This window comes from Chroicocephalus ridibundus, chromosome 9, assembly GCF_963924245.1.
Source record: "Chroicocephalus ridibundus chromosome 9, bChrRid1.1, whole genome shotgun sequence".
Classification (NCBI taxonomy): domain Eukaryota; kingdom Metazoa; phylum Chordata; class Aves; order Charadriiformes; family Laridae; genus Chroicocephalus; species Chroicocephalus ridibundus.
Genome location: NC_086292.1, coordinates 40,292,294 through 40,316,001, shown reverse-complemented (window position 1 = coordinate 40,316,001; position 23,708 = coordinate 40,292,294). Strand labels below are relative to the sequence as shown.

Sequence of the window (23,708 nt, the reverse complement as noted above, 5' to 3'; positions counted from 1 at the left end):
CCTTGATAACAGGATCATGGATCACAACCTAACGTTAATATTTAGCTTTTCATAAATGTTGCACAACAAAATTAAACTGATCAGCTTCATGTTTTGCTCCCCTTTCTTGTCTTTCCCTGATTACAGTCGCTTTCTCTTCTAAAGACAAAATTGAATTTTCACACATTTTAAAAAAAACAAAAACATATATTCTTCTCAAGGTTTTAAGATAGGTCATTCTTTTCACAATTTAAAAACGTTTCCAAGGTGAAACCTAAATGCAGAATTTCTATCAATGGAATCAAATAATTTTTTGCAGGTTTAATTAAGCAAGTGCAATCTCTTTGTGTACTCATAAATCATCTTAGCTGTAACTAATACTGATTTGTTTAATTGCATAAGTGGTTTAAAAGCCTAAATAATTAAACCGAACCAACTCCAAGTTAGGAAATTATTTAATTCGGTGTGTGCAATTTGTACGTATGAACAGACTTTTACATTTGTATTCTAATTCAAAGCACACACGAGTGGGAGAACAGAACCACTGAAAGTATCATTGTACAATCTAATGATGAGTTCTTTCAAGATGAGCACTCATTTCTAAAGGGATGACATATCTACCAATAGGTAAGAAAAGGCGGGGGGAGAGGAAGAAAGGAAAAAGAACACTAGTGAAAGTTCTTATAAAAAGTCTTACTTTGATCAGTGAAAAGATTTTCCTTTGAGGCTTCGTTTCTATTATCACACAATGAATCTTCTGCCATCACAAACACAGACGTTCCCTTAAGTCTACACAAATGCCAAAAGCTCTTTGTCTTAATATCCACTCTGGAAGGACTTCTTTGTTAATGAGGATGGATTAGCAATTTATTAAGTAATGTTCCTGCATCTGCTGCTGGTCCTTAGCCTTTCCTTTCAATGCAATCCAAGTCAAGTACTATACAACATGAGCCTGGAGGAAGGCAAAGTGTATAATGAGCTCCTTGTAGGCAGAAGAGCAGTGAGGAAACAGGGTGAGGATAGTATACTGCTTTTATTGGTAAAATAAATGTATATGTATGATGAATTTTTACGTATCTAGGGCTGATGAATAGGCTGCATGTGGCAGTAGGTTAAGTGCAACCATAACACTGGAAATAAACAGGAATTTGTGGGTCTGAATGAAATGCATTGGTAATTAATTTCACTACTAGACACAGTTTCCAGACCTGGGGCGGGGGGGAGAAAACAAAGCAAATATCCACACCTCTCCTTGCAGATATAAGCATAAATCACCCTAAAGAACGGTATTTCTAGGAGAACTTAAGGACTTAGTATCTCCCTCTGGAGGATTCTGGCCGAGTCAGCCGGCTCTTTTGACCATCCTTTCCCGCAGCGAGAGCAGAAAGCTCCACCGTGTGGCCAAGTTGCTTCCCTGGATATGGCTTGCTGTCGAGTTAACGGGTTCCTCTGGTAAATGAGTTTTATCCTTAATAAAATTTACGTTAGCTCTTGGGAAAGCAAATAAAACATTCAAAAGAAGATATTTTCCTCTAAACACGGAAAAAAGGTGGGTGTTTTATTAGGGTGTACTCTGACCTGAATATTTCTTTTCAACCATCGCAATTTCATTGGGAAGACTGGGAATGTTTTTCTTGGCTGTTTGACTAGCAACTCTACCACTGTTCTTGAACTAGTAATTGGTACAATCTGGGACGTCAGATGTATGGTCCGTTCAAATAGCAATAACCTTAAGTCATACCATTTCTCTTTTTTTATATATTATTCCCCCTTGTTCTTTTATACCAACTTCCTTGCAGTACACTTACAACAAAACACTTCTAGCTGAAAAACAACTCCAGATACAGTTGTGCATGTCTATTTTAATTGCACAGTGTAAGGTGGCACTAGGAATCTGAGATGAGCCCAAGAATACTAAAGTCACAGGAAACTGATGTGAAAAACTAGAAACAATTAAATCCCCATTTGAAATCCAGGTAAGCATTTTAAACTAAAGACTGTTCTTTGGATTCGTTAAAGAGTGAGCAATTAATTAGGAACAAAAAAAGACCCTATGCAACATGCAAGATACTTTTATTATCCTTCCTTCCTGTGAGATATATGGACTGCATCACTTTTTCATTTAGGGTTGTTTTTTTTTTCTTTACTTTCAATCTCAGAAACATTAAAAATATATATTATTTTTGTTACTTTATCCTTTTTGCTTAAGTCTTTAGTGAACTTTTTAAGCACTAATTCAGTATAGCATAAATATTCAATGCCATGGTAATTGCTTAATACCTGCAGATGACTAGAGAAATAAGTATTACTGTTATTAACATTTATCAACAGGAAACCTAAATGAAGGGATATTTAGGCTACAATTCAAAGCTTACTGAAGGTTTTTCTGTAGTTTTTCCAGTGCTTTCTAAGGGCTTTGAAAATGCTATAGTGCAAGCAAGGATTCCACTTGTAAAGACCTTGAAAACACTGTTTCTGTAGGATGAGGACTCCACCTTCAATTAATTTCCCATCATGGAGCAGCTGAAAATGTGGGAATGCAATACAGCTTTCTTCAAAGTCTGGTCCCACACCCTCTGACCTAGAACAGGTTCATACATTTACAGAAACAGCACCTTCTGCTGAAAGGTGAAGCTCTCATAAGTAATTAGATGCTTTTGATCAAAAGAGAGATGTCTGATTCAGACGAGTAGTGTGTTTCCTAGAAATGTGACTCCGTTGTCTAAGTGTCATAGAACAAATTTCTTTCTTCTCGTAATGATGAATAATAAAATCAATATACTGTAAGTGCCAGGTCATAAAACAAGTTTGGAGTGCAGATCACGTGATATGTCATGTTCATAAGAGTTTTTGGAGAATGTGAATGAATCTTGCAGTGGGAACAGCAGTGACATTTCAGCTGCCAGAGAATTCTTCTGAAAATTACTTTCTCAGGCTCTTAGTTTAATCCACTGCTTGCTTACTATGGAAAGTCTCCTTGAAATAAAATTAATCAGGTGATCCATCCAGTACTGAGTGCTCTGCTGCTCCTGCACACCCAGAGTAGACAAATTCTGTAAAATATGAATTCTTAAGTACCGGGTCTAGACATTTAAGCTATTCTGTTTAAGAACAAGAAACTAATCTGATTTTGTTGTAATCTGATTTGGAATTTGTAACATGACCTAATATGAAGGAACCAGATCAATGAGATTAGGAACTTGCACTTCTCTGCGGAAAAAAGCCAACAGAATAATTCCACAGACATACACAGAGACAAAACAACTGGAATCTGAGATGAATGTAGCTAAACAAGATTCTATCATTTGAGATGACACGCACTAATTTCCTGGACCATTTAACGTTAACGTGATTTGCTATAGATAATTAGGAACCAAGAATACCTGAAAGGGAAAGGTTCAAGTCACCGGATGACAAATTTCCATTTTAGAAATTGAAAATTCTCCTGCACCTATTATTCATGGTAATATTCTCACTCTGGCCTATTCTCATTCAGCACCTAGCAGGAAATTCCGTAATGGAAAGAAAAGGCATAAAAGCAATGCCTAAAGCGTTTGTCTCGTGATTAGAGGAAGTGTCCACAAGATACAATTTTATAGACACGGGAAATGTAGCAGGGCATCAGCCACCAGACCATGGCAGGAAGAATCGGAGGGGAACAGGCTGCATGAGACCCAATGCTGGAGCTCAGTTATTCAGGACGCTATGACTCACCATGTCCAAACCAACCTGAAAGGAATTCCTCTGCGAGACCGGTATGATAAACAGCGTGTCATCTCCAAATGTGCCACAAAGTTCAGATCTCAGAATATCTAAAAGATCAATTAGCAATGAGTTTCAATGATAGTTCGTGAACCATCTGTGTTTCAACAAATAATATGAGTAACGTATGAAGATGAGTTATCAGGTTAGGACAAAATCGTGAGAGATTCCTAGGAACAGAACTTACAGGGGAAACATTGAGATGTCTGAAGATTTTCTTTTAGTAACAAACATCTTTCAAAACCCGGATAGGCATGTCAATAATTGTTACGCTCTTGGTAATTACACTTTGATTTAGCTCTCACATCTCATCCCACATCTCAGATCTGGTTGACAACTGCTTAATCAATTTATGTTGCTTTTTACCCACACGTAGGTGGTTCGGCTGTTTAATCCTTTTCATTGCAAGATCATCTATTGGGGATAGTAGTCTCTGAGCATTTAAATGAGTACTACAAGAAAAATGTTATTATTTTTTTTTTAATAATTTTTTGTGTGCACATTTCTGACGCACAGTTGACAGAGCTACCTTCAGTGGTGGTCAAAAGCCAGAGGAACCTCAGGAGGATGCAGAGGCCGCAGCCTCTCCAACTACTCAGCTCTTCAGAAGGCTTTGGAGCTGAGCTTCTCATGGCAGCCTTTTGCCACGGCCTCCCAAAACAGTGCACAGATAATCTTGGTTCAGAAATTTACCCACAATAAACAAGGTGTATATTTAGAACAAAGGCATGAGCCATCACCAAGAAACCATTTCCACACTGCCCACCGAGTGAAGGAAACAAGGTCATCAGGAAACAAACCTGAGGAGTGGAATCCTCCTGCAGGCAAGTGCATGGTTAAACAAGGCCAGGTGGGGGTAGGCCAGTTTGACAGAGATCTTCAGGAAGCTCCCCTAAGGAATTCAAAGGAAAATGATAGTCAGTGTTACGAATGTATTTCTACCTGGCTGGGTTAACAGCCCCTACCTTTCTGACCCAAGCTGCTGAAGAAGCACTAGAAGTAGAAAGGAAAGCTTCACTGGAATATGTAACAGCACATGCTGTGGCAAAAGTCTGACTGCTGGCAGCAGTACAGAAGCAGGACACAGGGATAAGCATCGTCAAAAGGCATTAAGAGTCCTTAGAGAAGAATTTGTGAACTGAATGGTCTGTACCTCCATCACTTGATCCCATCAGGAATAATCTGTTTCTGAAGGAATCGTAGAATCATAGAATCTTCATGGTTGGAAAGGACCTTTGAGATCATCGAGTCCAACCATACACACACCAAAAAAAAAAACCCCCTACAATCTCTGTCACTAGAGCATGCCCTGAAGTGCCAAATCTAGACGTTTCTTAAATACCTCTAGGGATGGTGACTCAACCACCTCCCTGGGCAGGCTGTTCCAGTGCCTCACCACTCTTTCAGTAAAGTAATTCTTCCTAATATCTAATCTAAACCTCCCCTGCCGCAACTTCAGACCATTTCCTCTGGTCCTGTCGTTATTCACCTGGGAGAAGAGGCCAACACCCACCTCTCTCCAACCTCCTTTCAGGGAGCTGTAGAGGGCAATGAGGTCTCCCCTCAGCCTCCTCTTCTCCAAGCTAAACATGCCCAGCTCCCTCAGCCTCTCCTCATATGGCCTGGTCTCCAGACCCCTCACCAGCCTGGTAGCTCTCCTCTGGACCCGCTCCAGCACCTCAATGTCCCTCTTGTACAGAGGGGCCCAGAACTGAACACAGTACTCGAGGTGAGGCCTCCCCAGTGCCGAGTACAGAGGCACCATCACTTCCCTGCTCCTGCTGGCCATGCTATTCCTGACTGAATTCCTGGCCAGAATGCTGTTGGCCTTCTTGGCCACCTGGGCACACTGCTGGCTCATGTTAAGCTGTCCGACCACCAGCACCCCCAGGTCCTTTTCTGCCGGGCAGCTTTCCAGCCACTCTTCCCCAAGCCTGTAGCGTTGCTTGGGGTTGTTGTGACCGAAATGCAGGACCTGGCACTTGGCCTTATTAAACCTCATACAACTGGCCTTGGCCCATCCATCCAGCCTGTCCAGGTCCCTCTGTAGAGCCTTCCTACCCTCAAGCAGATCAACTCTCCCACCTAGTTAGCAAGCTAGGAAGCTTGCTTGGGCTCTGCCTTCCTATAAGCTGAATCCACAAAATCCTCGGTAAAATGATTGCTGTTTCTAGTGAAGTGAGCATCCTTTGTTTCACTGGTTTGCAGAGCAAAGAACTGCCAGGAAGACATAGAGGGAAAGACAGCAAAGCAGTTACAAAAAGAAAGGGAATACTGTCGCCAAGTCGAATTTGGGTGGTTGAGTTGGCAGGATGGGAACACTAAGGGTATAATCAGAGAGAACGGGAAAATAGAAGGCATCTCAGTTGATGGAAGGAGGAAACAGAACTGGACCGCTCAGCCTTTCAGCCTGTCGGCACAGCTAACCCTTCCAAGGCTCCTTAGGGAAGTCAGCAGCAACTCTGATGATTCCCGTGCCATAACACGATAGATTTAGCTTCAGCATGAAAGGGACCTTCAGCTGCTCTACAGTCGGTGCCCCAAACGCTGCATACTTACTCTTATAGTAAGTTTATGGTGATTAGGGGAGGGGAAAAAAGCAGGATTTAAATGTAAAGGAGAAATCGTCTACCAGCATGTAGAGTCACTAATTCACTGACGTGTGCCGTAGGAGCGTCCCTCTCTGGCTCTGCCCAAGCGAAGAGGCGCAGCCTCCCCGCGAGGTGGCTGCAGAGACTGCGACATGGGAGCTGAGGGCTGTCGGAGGGCTCCAAAGTATTTCAAACGCCCATGGAAACTCCAAAAAGTTGCTTCTTTCAAAATGCGAATCCAAAGGCAAAGGATGAAAAGGATGGAAAAAAAAATAATCATCAATACCCCCTTTTTTGGAGGTGTTGGGTTTTTTTTTCCTTCCTGTTTTTCATTTTGTTGTTCTCATTCAGGTTTTGGTTATATGCTGCACATGATTCAAATCATCAGCATCAGATTAGTTTTTCTTTCTGCTTTTTTTGAAATAAATGTTTTTTTCGGGAGATCTTTTGAAGCCACTACATTTCTGTCTTCTGCAATTATGCTTTTTCTGTTGGTTATGCTGATTGTCAGTCCTTTCATCTTTCCTGTGTTTGGCTGTCATTCAGCTGTTTCGACTACTGTTCACAGTGCCTAGGTCACGACACCACCTATCCCTTTTCATTTTGTATTTTTTGATAGTTGGCCTTTCCATGTCTTAGCTCAACACTGGCTGTGGGTCTTACGCTTTTATTCAGCCAAACATACTCATAAATCCAAACATAAGCTTGAGTAGGAAAAGCTTGGGCAGTCACCTAGCCCTGGAAACCTTGCCGTGACAAGGAATCTCAACACCACCTAAACAGAAATCGAAGCCGAGGACTCCTACTCGCGCTCTGTCTTACTGTGAACAGCTGCAACCCAAATTCTACCTCATCCTACCTGAAACAGTTTTAGCATGGGCAACGCAAAAACTGTCATCCAGGGAGATCTACATGCCCTTGCCCTAGCTGTAATTTTCTGAGGTCTGAAGGACATAGCATTGATTTTAGCCTGGGAACCTCTTCTGCAACAGATATTAAATGTCGACACAGCCCCTGATCCCTTTTTTAGCCTGTATCTAATTACAGCCTTAGTTTGGAAACTCCCACAGAGAAACCCTACAGAAGACTTTTCCAAAATACATCTCTATCCCTCTCTTTGTTGAAATCTAGCACTTATCAGGTTTCTCTGCCATTCAGAATGCTTACACTTATTCAAATCCATTTGATATGCCTATATTGGAGCAAATTTTTGTCTAAACAGTAAACCAAAGCCTACCTATTTCTACCCAGTCAGGCTTTAGGCATGATTAGTTACAGATTTACATCCGCTTCTTACCATACACCCATTTTTCAGACTGATTCTTCTGAAGTTTAGTCAAAGTATTGATGCCAACCTCAGCCACAACCTTAGCTTGAAAGCCAGCTACTGTTGCTGACTTTGATTTTCATCTAGGTCTAACGAGAAACCCTATTGTTATCCTTTAAATGTGCCCAACCGTCAGCCAAAATAATCTACCCTCACACACATACTTGGTACCTTTGTTTTTCTCCTCAAACCAGACAATATCCCTCTTCCTGCCCCAGTAGTGAACAAAATGATTCAGTGTCAGACGTCCACGGACCTCGTTCAGCAGAAGAAAAACCTCTGATCCAACTTTCCAACATAAATCAAACTTCACGGCCTCATCTAAAACCAGTCCCTTAATTTTCATTATTACAGTGTATGCAAAATAACGTGAGTCACACAGATATCCGCTTGGATAAGGCCATAAAGACTTTGTTCTCTAAGCCCCGAATGTGCCCACGTAACCTTCTGAAATCAATTTATATAGCCATTACTAGCTGTTGTTTCGTGCTTGTGGATTTGAGGCTTTGCTCTTATTGAAGAGTGGATTGATTAATTTCAACATTGCAGAAACCTCATTTAGCTAGGGGGACATTTCTGGAGGTTAATTTTCTAACTGAAAAAACAACCATGAGAGTACCATTAAAATTATCTAATTTTGAAACTCTGAACTTTTCATGAGAATTTGTATTTGGACGTATTTCTCATTTGTTTTTTTAAAATACTTTCAGTCATTGTGTCACTGAAATTAGACACATGTATAACTTTTTCCCTTTTTCTTATTATAGAATCTGAAGGAGATTCTGTTGTAGCCTCCTTGCAATTTACAACCTCTAAAAAGTGCGAGAATTAAGACAGAGAGAGTTAAGACATCCCAAAACAAGGTCCAGAACATACCATGTATAGGCTGAGGTCCCAGACCCGTACATAAATATGTAAGAGACAAATGCTGAACTAGGCAAAGTTATTTATTTTAGAAATATCTCTATTACTAAAGTAGAAAGGACAGTTAATCACTTTGTTTCTGTTTCCCTGGGAAACCGTTCCATTAATGGAATTTCCCACCAAGAAAAATTTACATTGTATTAATGCTTTATTTGAAATTAAATCAAGTTATGATCATTTGAAGATAGTAATAATTACAATTTAGTTCCTTTTCCATTTTCCTTTCTAATTTAATTCAGTATGTGATAAAGAATGTGAAAATGGGAGGGGGCATCTTTTTATATCTGCACTTGACGGTTGTGAGAAAAGGGTGGGTAGCAGTAGTAAATATTTGGGGAAACTTTAAATCTTAAAAAAACAACATGAAAACACGGAATGCTTTCATGTACAATTCACAAACCAGCCTTTGAGGTGAAACAAAGTGCGCTGCAATATTCTAAGATTTTTAAAAGAAGTGATAATTTTTATCCAAGCTCGGGAACAAAGGAAATTGAAAAAGAAAGAGTCCTCAATGAATACACAAATATGAAGAAATTGGATCATCACATAAAGTATGAAAAGAGAGTTACTTTCCCTGCTCAACAAATTACTGTTTTCTCCCTTTCACAGAAGTCTGTGAAACATCTCACTGGAGATGTTAAAAAAATCATGGATAGAAACAGTCTTATAATATATATCAATTAATACATAACAAGCATTGTCAATCAGAGATGAACTCTAATTTTTTTGAACGTTTTACATTCTGAAGTAGGATTAAAATTAATGCATCATCATTTGGAAAAAAATGCTAGTAATAAATTATCGTCAAACTATATTCTGAATATAAACATTACCTTTATCCTGCATGTATTTAATTTTTCCTATAATACTACATACAGATGAATATCTATGTATATCTCATAAAATTATGGAAACAAATGGAATATTACAATTCGCATGAAATTGTATGCGTTCAGACCACTTACATCTGCTGTCTGAAAAGGCCACATCGGTTATATTCGGTAGAATAATCAAGTGCCATAAGCTTTGTAATTATGCAGCAAAACAAGTGACACAAAGAATAAGTATACTTTAAATGGCTTTATAATATCTAATATTGGTGGTTTTATCGATCCCACTTACTCCTCTCTCCAGAACCTGTTTGCTTTTTTAACTCTGCTGATTCCACAGTTGCTCAATGCCATGCAGTTTTTCCTCAGTTGAGAGGCTCACCTTTTCTTTACTAGAAATGCCCTTCTATACAGTCTTATGATTCTGCACAATTAGACCACCTCAATGCATGTTTGACTTAACTGCACCTTTCAGGAGGCACAAAACCACTGAAGAATGCTTACGGATGCCCATGAAAAACATCCCTTACAGAAAGGTCACTTCATGTCCAAGAGAAATAGACTTATTTGTCCGTCCATACCCATGAGGTTATAGACAAAATAGTGAGATGTCTTGGGAAAAGCCTAGCTGCTTAAAAGAAAACTAAGTGGTGAACAAAAGACAAAACACTTTAACTAGAAATGAATCTTGTCCACTTGAGAAAACTTACCCATTGAGAGTAATTTCTTCCCAGAACAGAAACCTAAACTAACTTTCGGACAACGAGCTGTCTCAGGAATCCCAATCTTGGGGCAATTCTGGTAGGGTAGCTGTGTTGTGGGCGAGGAGTATGGGATGTGTTCTACGGCAATTATCTCCCGTCAATGTTGTTTAAGAAACCAACATCTAGCTCTTCCTCTTACATGGACAGCAGTGCCCTAGAGGTGGCTAACTCATACGATCCAAGAAAGAGCTGTACATGAAACAGAAGCACAGTCCATCCCTTATTTGGCTAATTAAGCAGAAAACCAGTATTAGCAGCTTTGAGAAAATCCAAGACAAGTGTAAGCATCTGGTATTTTCCCCTCATCTCTTAACTTGGGCTTTCTTGGCATATGAGCTGTCTTTTGGCTGGTTTCCACTGCAAGCAGAGAGCTTACATTATAGGAGAAGTCAAGAAGAGTCCTCACTTTCCCACCATCCGTCCTCAATCTTTTCCAAAAAAACAGTGATAAGGCCAAAGTAATCTCTTTGGGCATCCCAGGCATAGTGAGACACGTGACTTCTAAAAAATTTATAGCATATACAGTTGCAATATTTTTGACATATTTTTCCCTACACATCAAATTACTTGGGGAGTCTTGATGGCCCTTTTGGCAACTTCTTCTCTTGCTGCCTCCTCTGCTACAAAAGACTGTTTTTCTTGTCAATCCTAGCTGCATTTTGAAAAAAAAAAAGCAAGACAAGATCACAAACAAATCAACCAAAGAAGAAAAAAACTTCTAACTCTCTTCCTCCTTAAATATTTTTATGTATCCCTGTTCTGTACAAACTGTATGTTCCCACGTTTACCAGGGGCTGCAATCACTACTGAAAAAAGGAAAATTTCATGTTACTAATCTTCAAAATGTTGGTGCTTGAAAAACATTCAGTCTCTTAGCTGAGCTTATTTGACTTCACTCTATCAGGAATACAAGTTTACAATAGCTGGTGTCCAAAACAATTAAAACCTGTTTCTTGCACATGACGAATACAGGTCTTGCACACATTCCCTCTAAACACTTCCAGCTTTGGTCCAAGCAAGACTACAGTGAAATGTAGTTTCGGGTCACATGTATAACACCAGAAAGAAATCAGAGCAATATAAATTACAATTTGATCTCCAGCATAGACAGTTTAATAGGCCATGATTTAGCAAAGCATTTAAGCAAATGTTTAAATCCCATTGATTTAAGTGGGATTTAAGTACATATTAAGTACTTAGTTGAATTGGGGCCATACTGTGAAGGGGCTCTTAGAACAGGGAAAGCACAGTAGGCTTTGGGGATCTTTATTTACAGCTCAGATGTTTAACTTAACAAATTTGGCTTAGGAACCTGTATAATGCAAAAGGAGCCAAGGACAGACTGCAAGAACATTTGGCTGCCCAGGGTCACTTCAGGATAATGCAACATACCAATACGGGATAGATTTAGTTTCTGAAATAATTTTATCTTGTAATTTACCACATGTAATTTATAATGAAGGTGGTTGGCCTTAATGTGTCATTCCGCACTTCACTGTACATACAGATTTCTGATGCTGCCAAATTTCTCGTGCTCTGATTTATTCCTGTCCCATCCTTCCCTCCCACTTTTAACCCCAACCTTCTGGTTACAGGGTGAGGAGGAGGCATATGACATTTGCCGTTTGTCAGTCAACACTCACTGCATAACTAGAAACAAAAAGAAGCCGAGCAACAAGTACATCATCCTGGAACATGAAGACATGGTTCTCCAAGAGGGGATCAAACCAGACATTTCATCGCAGTTAAAGGAGTTCGGTTAAAATGACATAATTTCTCTTGTAGGTTTCCTGAAGCGATATCAAAACTACGTTTAGTCTATACGTACTTTCCTAAATATTGTAGCTGTCACAAAGTATTGTATTGCCTATAGGATGACTTTTAATTATTCCCTTATCTTTTCTTCTTGACTCCAGATATTATATAAGTTATGTAACTCTACTGACACTATTGCAGATGGTTGAACTATTTCTATTTATCTTGCAGAGTAGGAGTTAGGTTTTGGGGACATTAATAATTCTTGTTGTCAGCTTTTCTTTTTGGGAATAAGCCTATTTCTAGGGAGGTCTGGGAAGCTTGGTTTTCTAGGTCTAAGAATAGCCCAACAGGAAACAGAACATTATCTCATACCCAAGTACTGCCATTTGCAGTGAAATTAAGACTCAAGGCTTTATGAAAGCACCTAATCATATTTTAAAACAGATTAGTTTTGAGACTAAGTCTTATTTAGCAGTATGCTCTGAGACTTAGTAGGAACCTCTTTCTTGCTATTCATGGCAGGTCCAAATTTAAATGTGGCCAAATTTTAGACATCTAAAAAATCCCTGCCTTTATTTAATTGCTCAGGCTTATTTCTAACAAGCATTGACTTGTATTGATAATGCTGTATAAATCAATAATATCCAAAATTCCCATAAATAGAGAATAAGGATTATTTTCTGTTAGATGAGAAAGATGAGCAATGTTTTCCAGGCATTTAATTTGGTGCAGGGAAGGAATCCTAACAAAACTAATCCTTGATTTATACATATAGTTTGCAGATTTGCACCGAACAAGTTTGTGATAGTGCGAGAAGTTAATCTCACCTTTCCTCACTCTTGGCAGGTGGTAATTGTTCAGAAAACCATGTTTCATTCCAGGGAAGATACATGAATCCATTTACAGTACAGACACTACAATGAAAGAACATACAATTATTCACCTAGCTCAAGAACATCTCTCAAAACCCATGCATGACCAATTTAATTACATGATAAACTGGCTTTTCTTGTCATCGCATGCACTTTATTTCTGGTAATTAAGCCCTGCTAGGGAAGTTGCATTAACCAGTGAAAATCCTGCCCTTTATGTGTTCAGGTGTAGATGAGTACACACAACCCTACGCATACAAACAGTCAGCCCTACTTGTTCTCACCTCAGTGTGTGCAAAATGCTCTAATTCCATTACATAAAATTGCTCTGTACCATGTTAACCCATGCTTGAAATTTAGGACATAACAGTCTCTGAACTGGGGTCAAACGTGTTCCTAATGATTAGCAGATAAATTAGGAAAATATTCAGCCCATTAAAATGAGCAGACTCGGGAAATCAATGGGATAGTGAATTAAATGATTCCTTTCACACTGATTAAAACAGCAGAGTGGCAGGATGGTTCATGCTCTGAAAGTGTATTACCTGACATTTCATACAGTCTGTCAGAAAACAAAGAAGGCCTAACAAAGTTTTAGCAACACCATTCAGAACATTATGACTACTTAAAGAGCAGTCAGTGTTCCCACTGTAAACATGTATCCCAAAGTGAATTTTTGCACTACCTGACAGGTAAGTATTTACAGTGGAAAGAGGCTTAATTTTAATTCATTGTCAATTATGACAACACGCATTGGTTTCATTTACCTCCTCAGTTGAATCAAATCTTTTTGGTAGCAATATAACATGGCTACAAAAATCTGTGACAAAAGATTTAAGTGAACAACTAAGAGTGGTATTTTTTTCAATAAATACAGCAGAAGTTTCCAATACTTTTTGTTTTCATTTGCAGACTTTGCAAACAGTCTAAACTCCTAAGCAGTAGAAAGCAAATAACTTGCGTAGCACAGTAATACAGTGGTTTTCTGCTGGCGGGGGAAAAATAAAGATTTTTCAGTAAGCTTTCTGTTCAATATATTACTACACTGAGCTGATGTCAGTTTTATTCAGAATTTATGTTGCATGTTGTCTATCTTAACAAAATAAATGCTGAAGAGGGACTGTTCTCATTCAGAAAATACAAATTCATGTCCCATTTCAATTAATTGTGAAGTAGAAAACTCAGAAGTCACAGTGGACCTTAGAATCTTGTGTCTGTGGAGTTAAAATATTCTCAAAAGACCCAAGATGTCTTTAATTTTTATCATTTCATGTGATAAAAAAAAATATATAGTATATAATACATAGTATACCAAAGACAGTGATTAAATAGCTAAACCATCTGATTGACATCAGCGTCCCCTCAAAATAAAATATGTGCATGGAAAAAAATCCCTACAACTGAAATTATAAAAAAAAGTCAAAGCTGGGGATAAATCAGTCACATCAATAGGACAATTCTCAAGAGGAGGAAAGAAAAAAAAGAAGGGGACGGGGGAGTGAACCTAGATTTTTCAAAGGGAAAAAAATTGTTAATATTTGTAGGCCAGGGTTTGCATCCTTTATAGGAAAGTGAAAGCAAGATCACCGTGAAAGTGCTTAATGATTTAAGGACAACTGTAAGCGTCTCCGTTCTAGAGAGGATACAGTCTGGGACTGATGAGCTACAACCAGAGCAACTGCACTTGGTTTGAGTCCTTCTGAAAGGCTCAGAAAACGCAGCCACCAAGGTCCACCGCTGCGTTCTATCCTCTGCCTCATTACAGAGCCGCCAGCCCCATGAATGAAGAGCTAAAGCAGCATTTATAGGATGTGTCTTTTTTCAGACCGCAGGAATCCTGAAGTACTCCAGCAAATGCTGCACAGGCCTGCTTGAGTCTTGGAAGCCATCCAGCAGTCGCAATGGAGAGATCAGGAGAGATTAATTTCATCTACTGCTTAAGTGAAATATCCTGCTTTAGGGTAAAATAGCACTTTTTGACCTCATCCTGGTGAGATTAGACTGTTGCTGGTACCGGAGTTATTTTAACACAGGGAAGGGCTTCATTGCAGGTTTCAGAGAAGGCAGATTGCTCTTTTCATTTCCTTGGGTTTGTGACTATCAGTTTAAAACTGTATTCATACCTCCTACAGTAACATATACGAGGAATGCACAAGGTAGGAACATCACCGCAGGCTGCCGGCAAGCCACTGTCAACAGCATGGCACGAGTGAAGAGACAGCACGTTGCCTGGCAGGCAAGGAGGCACAGTTTCACCACCCCGACACTTTGCTAGACGAAGACATCTATTGGGACTCATCCAGTGATGAGACTTTAAAGGAACGTGGTGAAAACCCAACTTGGCCTGGGGAATTTATTGAGGAATCATCCCAGATGAGGAGGGAATTTACTGAAGGAATTATCCAAATGAGGCTGGAAGGCACTAAACAATCTGATAGGTCTTGTTTATTGCTAGCGTCTAGGGGGTAAATTATCCCTCAGATGGAAACTAAACCCATAAGACGGGGAAGTTATTTGGTAAATTCATTACAATAAACCAGAAAGAGTCATCGTATCTTCAAAAGCAAAGCTATTTCCAGGCCAACAAAGAGATAAGGATTTAAAATACTCACCTATAAAAATTAAAAATCTTCCAAGAAGCACTTTGAGATCCCCTTAGACATGGCCAAAAGCACAGATCTTCCAGCTATTCCTGCTTCGGCGATGTTGTCATCAGGTGATATTCTACAATTTTCCACTGAAATCTTTGTCTTGTCCTCCCACAGCTTATGACCCCTGTAAGGCTACTGAGGAAAAATGCCACAGAAAATAGTTTTTCTATAGCTTTCCTCCATTTTATACATTATCTTTTGTCGTTTGAATGTAGTGAGGTAGACTTAAAAGGCAATTATTTATTCCATGTCCTACAAATTTTATAGCAGAGCTACAATTCTATTATACAGACATTGCTGCTGCATCTCAGTGCAAGCTGTAGCTTACTTGCAGATAATAGAGTGTGTCCATATGAATTCCTGCTAATAGTTACTTAGGAATGTAAAGCAACTAAATTAAACAGCTATCCCTATAATCAAAACCACAGTAATCTCTATAATTAGTTCTTTTTCTCTTTTTCATTTTTTTTTCCCCATAATAAAGCAGCAAAAGGTCAGGGCTTCTAGCACGCAAACAAGAATCAAGAACAGAGAATAAGATCAAATATCTTCATTTTACCAACAATTTTTAGGCTCAGAGACTAGCAAGTCTGTAGAAAAGTCAACATACAGAACTTGTGGGTACCATTATATCATTTCCTGTTGTTTTTCCAAGAGTCCCGTGATCATTTAATGTGGCATTTGCAGGAAATACATAAAAAGGAGCATTGAAGACAGCACTACAGCAGTGTGGGGACATCAAATGCAAATACACAGCATCCAAAAATTATTCCCAAGAATTTTATTAAAAATAATCAGCTCCATGAATTCTGGGAGCCTAAAATTGGTGTGCCTAACACACACCCAAGTACTTCTCTGGAAGACCACTACCAGCAGTCAGATTACAGAAGGCAGAATCCAATAAATTAGGTCATTCTTTTGAAGAAATGCTAAGGTTGACATATAACCAGTATCCGAAGAACTACCCAAATCCTAGGAAGGCAACGTGAGTACTGAAAAGAGTACACAACCACGAAAAGGTAGCGGGCTTTAGGTTTCCAGAGGACTGGGGAGACACCTATTTGTTCAGCTGTGGTAGGCACAAAACATATATTCTTCCTTTGTGCCAGTTCTTCTACAGAGCAATAGTCTTGAGGCCTTACACCTTCCAAGTTTTACTTGCGTTTGGGCATTAATGAATGGCACCTCTGTATCTCACCCCAGCGTATCCCCTGCACCAGTCAGGAGGGTCTAGAAGCTGGTTGTACTGGCTTGGCACACACTGCAGAAACTCCCAGGTCAAGAAGCTGAGAGAGAACACCGATATCTGCTGCAGCAGAAAGTGGGGCGGAAAATCCAGCTCGGGCTGTTTTCATCAGGGTTTAATTTAACCCTGTGCTAGAACAGTTTAAACTGTGTTAGTGTCAGCTGCTACTATGAGATTTATCAGAAAGGAGTGTAAATGGCACCTTAAAACAGTACCCTTTGTTTGGAAGAGGAAAATACTTGGGATTGCTAATATTGTGCCCAAATACACTCAAGACTCTAAAATGGGCTACGGAGAGTAGATTTTATCAGAACCAAATTTTAGCAGCTTATTTTTAGTATATGTCAAGCACTCAGTGGAGGGGAAGAGATCCCCCACCAAGTATTCAATTAGTAACAATGATCTCACAACAATATTCCTGCTGCCTGGGACACTGATTACTCATAAAATACTGAGTTCTCAATACTGGCTGAAAAGACTGTCACCAAGTGTGAAATAAGGCTGTGAGGAGAGAATAGGGAATAATACAAAAAGAGACTTCTAAAAGTTATAAAAAGAAGTCTGAACATTACAAAGTAGAAAGCAGGGGGTGTTGGAGAAATGCCCACATAGTAAGACCTCAGACTTCTACTTTTTATGCCATCTATTCCAAGGGACTTTGAAATACGTAGAATTTCTTTAGTATGTAGTTAGGATCATAGGAACCACAATACCTGATCTGCCCTATCTTACTCATTTTTAGAAGGTGGCGAAAAATTTCTGAAGGGCAATTATAGGACAAAGAGAAAGATATTAAAATATCTGCATAACAGATAGCGCTTTCAGTATTTCTCTGTCCCCCTGCAAATATCCTCTAAACTCTCATTAGCTCCTCTCACCAACACAACCAGTGGTGTCTGCGTGATGCACGTATCCAAGAATTCCTTTCCAAGAAGTTTCCAAGCTCAGTTCCTTTCCAAGAACCTTATTTCTGCCACTGCTTGCAACAAATTTCCACTAACATCACACTGCCTCGGTGTTCTGCTTCAACTCTTGCTATAGTTTGTCACAATGTGTATAATCCCAATTAAACTAAACAATGCTGTTTCTTTTATACCTGATGACTGGAGAGGGCTCTAGTCATCACGAGTGGAACTCTATTTTTGCTTCGTTGCTATAAGTGTTACGCCCCAACTTGAATTTTCTGTTGAAGAAGACAAGAGACTCAAGATGGCAACAGAGAGCTGGAAAAAGCGTATTTCAGGAAAGTACTATAAATAACCCTTTTGTTGCTTAATGTGTTGATAAACCTCTTGCTAGAGAGGCCTCTAGTGTTAATCTGCCCATCAGTCTCTCAACAATTCCCATCTAAAATTATCAACAAATAGTTTTGTCAGTGGAGAATGTTTATTTGCAGTTGCACAACTCTGAGTTTGCAGAATATTAGCTGCTTAAAACATAAGCAAGCAGCCACAGTCTAGAAAAGCCAGTACTGTGAAAATTAATTCATAACCTTATTTAGCAGTAAATTTAGCGTTCCGAGATTTAGCAACATTTAGCATATTTCGGACAGATCAAGTGCCGTAAGGGCAAACATTTTATTAGAATTTTTTTAAATGGTGCTCAGTTAAAAATATGATTTTCACATGATTTTGGAAAACAAACATACATTTTTATAAAGAAGAGGCTTCTACTTCCCCTTGCATGGAATCGCCCTACAATGCAAACTGGACGCGGTTTCTGCATGTGCCTGGAGGCTGCTGTGCAGCACCGCTGCGTGCTCCTTGACAGCTGCTGCCTTCCATCCCAGAGGTGGCAGCCTATAAATGATGAACGAACCTATTCATATAGTCTGTAGCTATCTGAGCGTAAGAGGTATGCCTACTATGCGTTACGCGCATAAGCTAAATTTGGGTTAGTGGCATTGAAAAGCCTCCCAAAAGTAAGGAATTGTAGAATTATCACTTACCAGTATTTCCCGTGTTGAATTTGTCAAAAAAAGTAACATTTTCTACAAGATTATCCTTAATTAGCATTTGTCCCTTGAAGATCTTGTAACAGTACGCCTCATTGAGCCTAAGTGACTCTACTGGCCAAAGAACTTGCTGTATTAAGGGCTGGGCCAGAGCTGATAAGGGTTTATCCCTTTACTTCAGTGGACTTCAGATCAAGCCTATGGCTCCTGCCAGGGGAGAAAAAAATGGTTTTTATAAATAGGAAAGACTAATTTATGCCTAAGCTCCTGTTTCTGATCAGAGCAAATGTTGAAGGCTTTAAGGCTTTAAAGCTGATTACAAATTAAAATATCTGTGTCCCCAAATGCTTGCCTAACTTCAAACAATCGGCTGCCGCTGTCTGCTGAGCTGGAGCTGCAGGGACAGGTGTGCCCAGAGCTGACACCTACTGCAAGATCAGAAGAGGGCACTAGGGTTTAAGCTATGTTCAGAATAATCCGAGACAAAGAGGGGGAAAAAAAAATGTGAAGCGTGTTAGAAATAGTCTTTTGTTATTCTGCTGGTTCTCTCATATAAAGTGAGAAAACACAAGCAGGGCTGGAGGCCCGCGGGACCAGGTGCCGTGGCAGCTCCAGCACAGCTCAAGGGGCACGTTCAGTCACCAACATTTACGCCAGCGTCTCCAAACTGCGGTAGCCTCACCCCACCTACCGCAGAGTCCTCCCCTCTGTCCCACCCTGCACGGGCAAATCTTCGCACATTGTTTCTCTGTTGGGCTCTCGGCTTGGGACTGTGCCGGCAGCAAACGGGGTACACCACCAGAACAAGGGCTCTTCACGGCCCCGCTGAGCTGCCCAATCCACCATGCTGAGCAGCAGTCAGAAGGGTCAAGAGGTGTCCCTCGGGGGCTTGAGAGAGGCAGCGAATTTTACACTGCAGCTTACTAGTGATAAAAAGCCACGTGCACCCAACAAAAAGCCTCATTGTGTCTTGTTCTCCTTGTAGCTATGAAACAGTGTAATTGCATTATGATTGTTATTCTCTGTTAAATCTGATGTGGTGTTTTGACACAGCACAACACAAACTTTTGTTACACAGGACTTGCCACCGATTTTGCATGTTCTGTGTTAAGGGCGTACATTCAGTGGCGATGGACACGCTGGAGTCAGGAGAAACCACTCAACACTATGCGGCTTATATCAGCCAGCTCAGCTGTTTTATCTCCCTCTGTTGTCAGCGGATAGAGGATTGCCCAGAAAAAAAAGAACCCAAGCTAGGATTTTTCTCCGAAACACCTTCTGCAGGAATATTTTGGTCCCCATCGGCTCTACAGGGGATTTAGGAAGAACTATACCACATACTGGCTAAACCAGACGTGTAAATATCCACTATGTATCAATAAATCCATAGAAATCTTAGTGCAAGACATAAGAACAGCTGTACTAGGTTAAGACAAATTATCCTGTGTGATAGAAGATAAATGCAGAAGACCGTAACAGGAGAGTAAACGATACTTTCCCAGGTGTCCTCTCCCAGCTTCCAGTGATTTCTGGTTCAGAGATTTGTCTTTTTGTTAAATACCCCTTGGTGGATTTTTCCTGCATGGATTTCCTCCACCTTCCTCCAGAGATGAAACAAAGGCCTAGAAGACCATACAGTGAGTTAATTTTCCTGACATTCATTTACGTTATCATCAGAAACCGGCTTCAGGATTCATCCCTACCCCACATTGAAATCAGATCTATGCAGGGCTGCTGAAGCGGTACCTATTGGCTACGACTGCCTTAGGGGCATAAGATAAGCATTTTGCCTATAACGCCACTCTACTCATTATGTCCATTCCTTACTGCTGAATGAAACACGTGAATGGCCCTCTGGAAAGCCCACATTCACCTAAACCAGCCTAATGGAGGCGTTTAAGTTTCCAGGAAATCAGAGGCCAGAAAGCCCTTTTAAGAGAAAACCCTTTAAAGAAGCACATCAAACGCAATCGCTGTTTAAAAATACATTTACATCTTATTAAAATGGAAAAGTTAGGTACAGCGCCAGTGTTGGGAAACACTATTTGCAAAGCCAGTGGGATAGATACGTACGTGTAGCTGGCTTCACACCACCGACATCGGCTACCCTACAATCAGTGTAGGATCACTACATTGTACCCTTCCTCCCAAGGGCATTAACTGCAGCATATATTGAAATGTTGGAGGACGCATTTGCTGGGAAAGTTGCATCCTGAGAACGTTTTCTGTGAATTTTTAATTGTAAAAGAGTTATTTGATTCTATACACTAAAGTAACCTGAATAATCTACGTGACTGCCCAGTATAGATTGTATTAGGATTTCTTACTGTTACCTTGCAATATATGTACATGTATTCAATGTCTATATTTAAAAGGCATCTCACAGTGAGCAAAAAACCATGCATCAATATTATATTATCTAGTGTATATTCCTCTGTAAGCTAGAGCGGAAAAAATTGGGCTTATGCCTAGAAAAAAGACGTTCCAAACCAACTGAGAGTAATTCAAATTGAAGTATAATAACAAGGAATTTTGAGTGCGAGAGGCCATCAGTCTTTGGGTTTTTAAATGTTGCCTGTGAAAACGCAAGATCCCTAACGTGAGTTTATTTTCTATTTAAAAACTAATAATCATTGTGTTGTACTGAAAAGTAAGTGAGGAAAAACCGCATTTCTCATGCTGCTTCTAAGATAGACAGGAGCAGAAGGGGACTGGCACATTTATGTGTAAATTCGGGAGTAAATTTAACAAAGTAATTAATACATTGGGTAGAACGCAGAAAAAAAAATAAATTAAAAATCAGGGTTTCTGAGGCAGCCTGTGTCCAGAGAGAGACTCTACCAGCCTATACAGTGCAGCGCCTTCCTACAGACTGACCCTCTAAAAGCTTATTAATAAGCAATTTTCCAAAGTTTTTGAGACTAGCATATCTTTTTCAGTGGGAGTCAAATCTTCTGGGATGACTTGACACTGGTCTAGCCTCTCCCTTGGACTAAGACTTTTAAGCCTTATTATTGTGCAGCTTTTAAATCATCTTCCCAACCTGTTGTGACCCAGACAGGTATCTCCTCTGTTCTAGTGAGAAGATGCGAATACCAGTCTTCTAAAACCTTAGAAAAAGATACACATCACTGGTACAAATATCAGCACACAAAGAATCCACATGAACTTGAGAGCAAAGGAAGGAAAAGGCTAAATTAGAGCTTTACAGTGAGGTAAAGCCGTTGTACATGCTGTACAAACGGGCTTTGCCAGGAGACCTAAACAACCTATGTTGTTCAGCTGATGAAAATGTGTGTGTATGTATAATATCAATTACAAATCAACAACAGAACATGCAGAATTCCTAAAATATAAAACTTGTTAACAGGGAATTGTCAGATTTATTTTTTTTTTTAACTCCTTTCAATTGACTCACGCCACCAATGAAGTTTTCTTGACTAATATCACAGATTGGCTATCACTTCTCTCCAAAACTATCTCCTTTTGTTTTTTGTCTTTGCTTTTCAAACTCAGAGTTGACTGAATAAGCTAAAAATGCAGATTATCAAACACAAACAATATTGTTTTTCATATAGTCCATCACATCCTTATGGAATGCATGATATTTTTGTCCAAAGACCAAAATAAGAACCTGTATCTTGTCAGGTTCTTCTTGTAGTCAGTAGTCACACCTCAAAATTAGCAAAGTCACAAGTATATGTCACTGGAATGTATTATGTTACTGGGCAGCTATTCTTTTCACGCACAGTCACATACGTGACAGAGGAGAGTCTGGGTGCATGGATTAAATGATCTGCCACAAAGAATGAAAAAGGCAGTAATACCCACAAAAATGTACTACAGTTATGATTCAGGCTCAGACCACCATTGTCTTGGAATGTCTGGATGTTTTACCATAGACAGCACAGGGGGCTTACACTATCAGAAATATCCAAAGGTTTTCCATTAGCCAAGAAAGAGTAAGAGAATCCTTTAAGAGGTGATATTCTTGACTGTGAACAAGATCATACTGAGGTGCAGCTCTTAAAATGTTGAAATTGTTCTCCCTGCTCCTCTGGTGTAAGGCTGGCTACGAGAGAATGATTCTTGACAGCACCTTGGGAGAACTGGGAGCTGAATTGGAGCTCAAGTAATGGGCTATATATGGCTAACGCCAGCTAATGGTAGCAGCAAAAGTGCATGTTTATGACAAAGGTTAAAAACTTCGAGGGCAAACATTCATGAAGGTGGGAGTCAATAATGCCTTAATAAAGCTGGAAATTAAAGGGACATAAATGAGTATTAATGTTATTTTTAAAAGGGAGAAGACCAAAATCATATTAATGCAGATGTGGAATAAGAAACACTCACAGCAAATGGAAAAATAATTAGCATAAAAAGTGTGGCAGCTTAGTGGGATTGATTTGCTCTTTGAAAGTTAATAATGAAAGGCACTGCCTTTGGAAGGAAAAACAAGTCTGCTAAACGGCAAGCACTCATTACTGTTATAAATAAAAACCTGCAAAATAATCAGGAAAAGTTGAAAGCTAGGGGTGTATTTTGGGGAAATATAGCACGTTCTAGAAGTGAAAGGGAATAAAGACCAAATAGCAGCAAAAAGTGATTTCAGACTAAGACTTTTAGAGAGATGAGGTACATGTTGTAGGAATTGGCCCTTTTCTTGGAAAGGGGACAATGATTTTATAGAGCTTTCTTTAAATTTAGACCTTTGGTATTTTCAAGTATTGAACGTACCATCAGGAAGGGTTAGGAGCAATATGCCAGCTCCACTGATATCATCCATTTCTGTCTGATCAAGCCAGTAACAGATTGGACACAGATTGATCCGGATAAATTTGTATGGAGATAGCTCTCCCTGGAAGAAAGTTAAACATGGTTTCATGGTATTATGAAAAAATGATGAAAACAGAACAGAAAAGCAGAGGAGTATTTTGACACTCCCAAAATTTGTAAGTGAAAGACCTTCTAAAGGAAGTGATAAAAATTATGCAGGAATTGTCCTAACACATAACTGAGTTTTTCTGAGCAGACTCTGTCACCTAATGGG

At 39.6% G+C, this 23,708-nt stretch overlaps 1 long non-coding RNA gene across 4 annotated transcripts in view; it reads right to left on the bottom strand.

Annotated features, from left to right (window-relative positions):
* Nucleotides 1–23,508, bottom strand: part of LOC134521128 (uncharacterized) — a 28,989-nt gene extending 5,481 nt beyond the window's left edge. The window contains exons 1-8 of one of the 4 annotated variants that reach the window (XR_010072632.1): nucleotides 23,396–23,508; nucleotides 18,653–20,280; nucleotides 15,420–15,593; nucleotides 12,763–12,849; nucleotides 6,402–6,551; nucleotides 4,542–4,633; nucleotides 3,694–3,791; nucleotides 677–931 (exon numbers count right to left, since the gene is read on the bottom strand). This is a non-coding gene — a long non-coding RNA (uncharacterized LOC134521128). The remainder of the gene's footprint in view (nucleotides 1–676; nucleotides 932–3,693; nucleotides 3,792–4,541; nucleotides 4,634–6,401; nucleotides 6,552–12,762; nucleotides 12,850–15,419; nucleotides 15,594–18,652; nucleotides 20,281–23,395) is intronic. The other 3 variants (XR_010072631.1, XR_010072633.1, XR_010072634.1) reach the window with 3 other exon arrangements.
* Nucleotides 23,509–23,708: the final 200 nt, after the last annotated feature.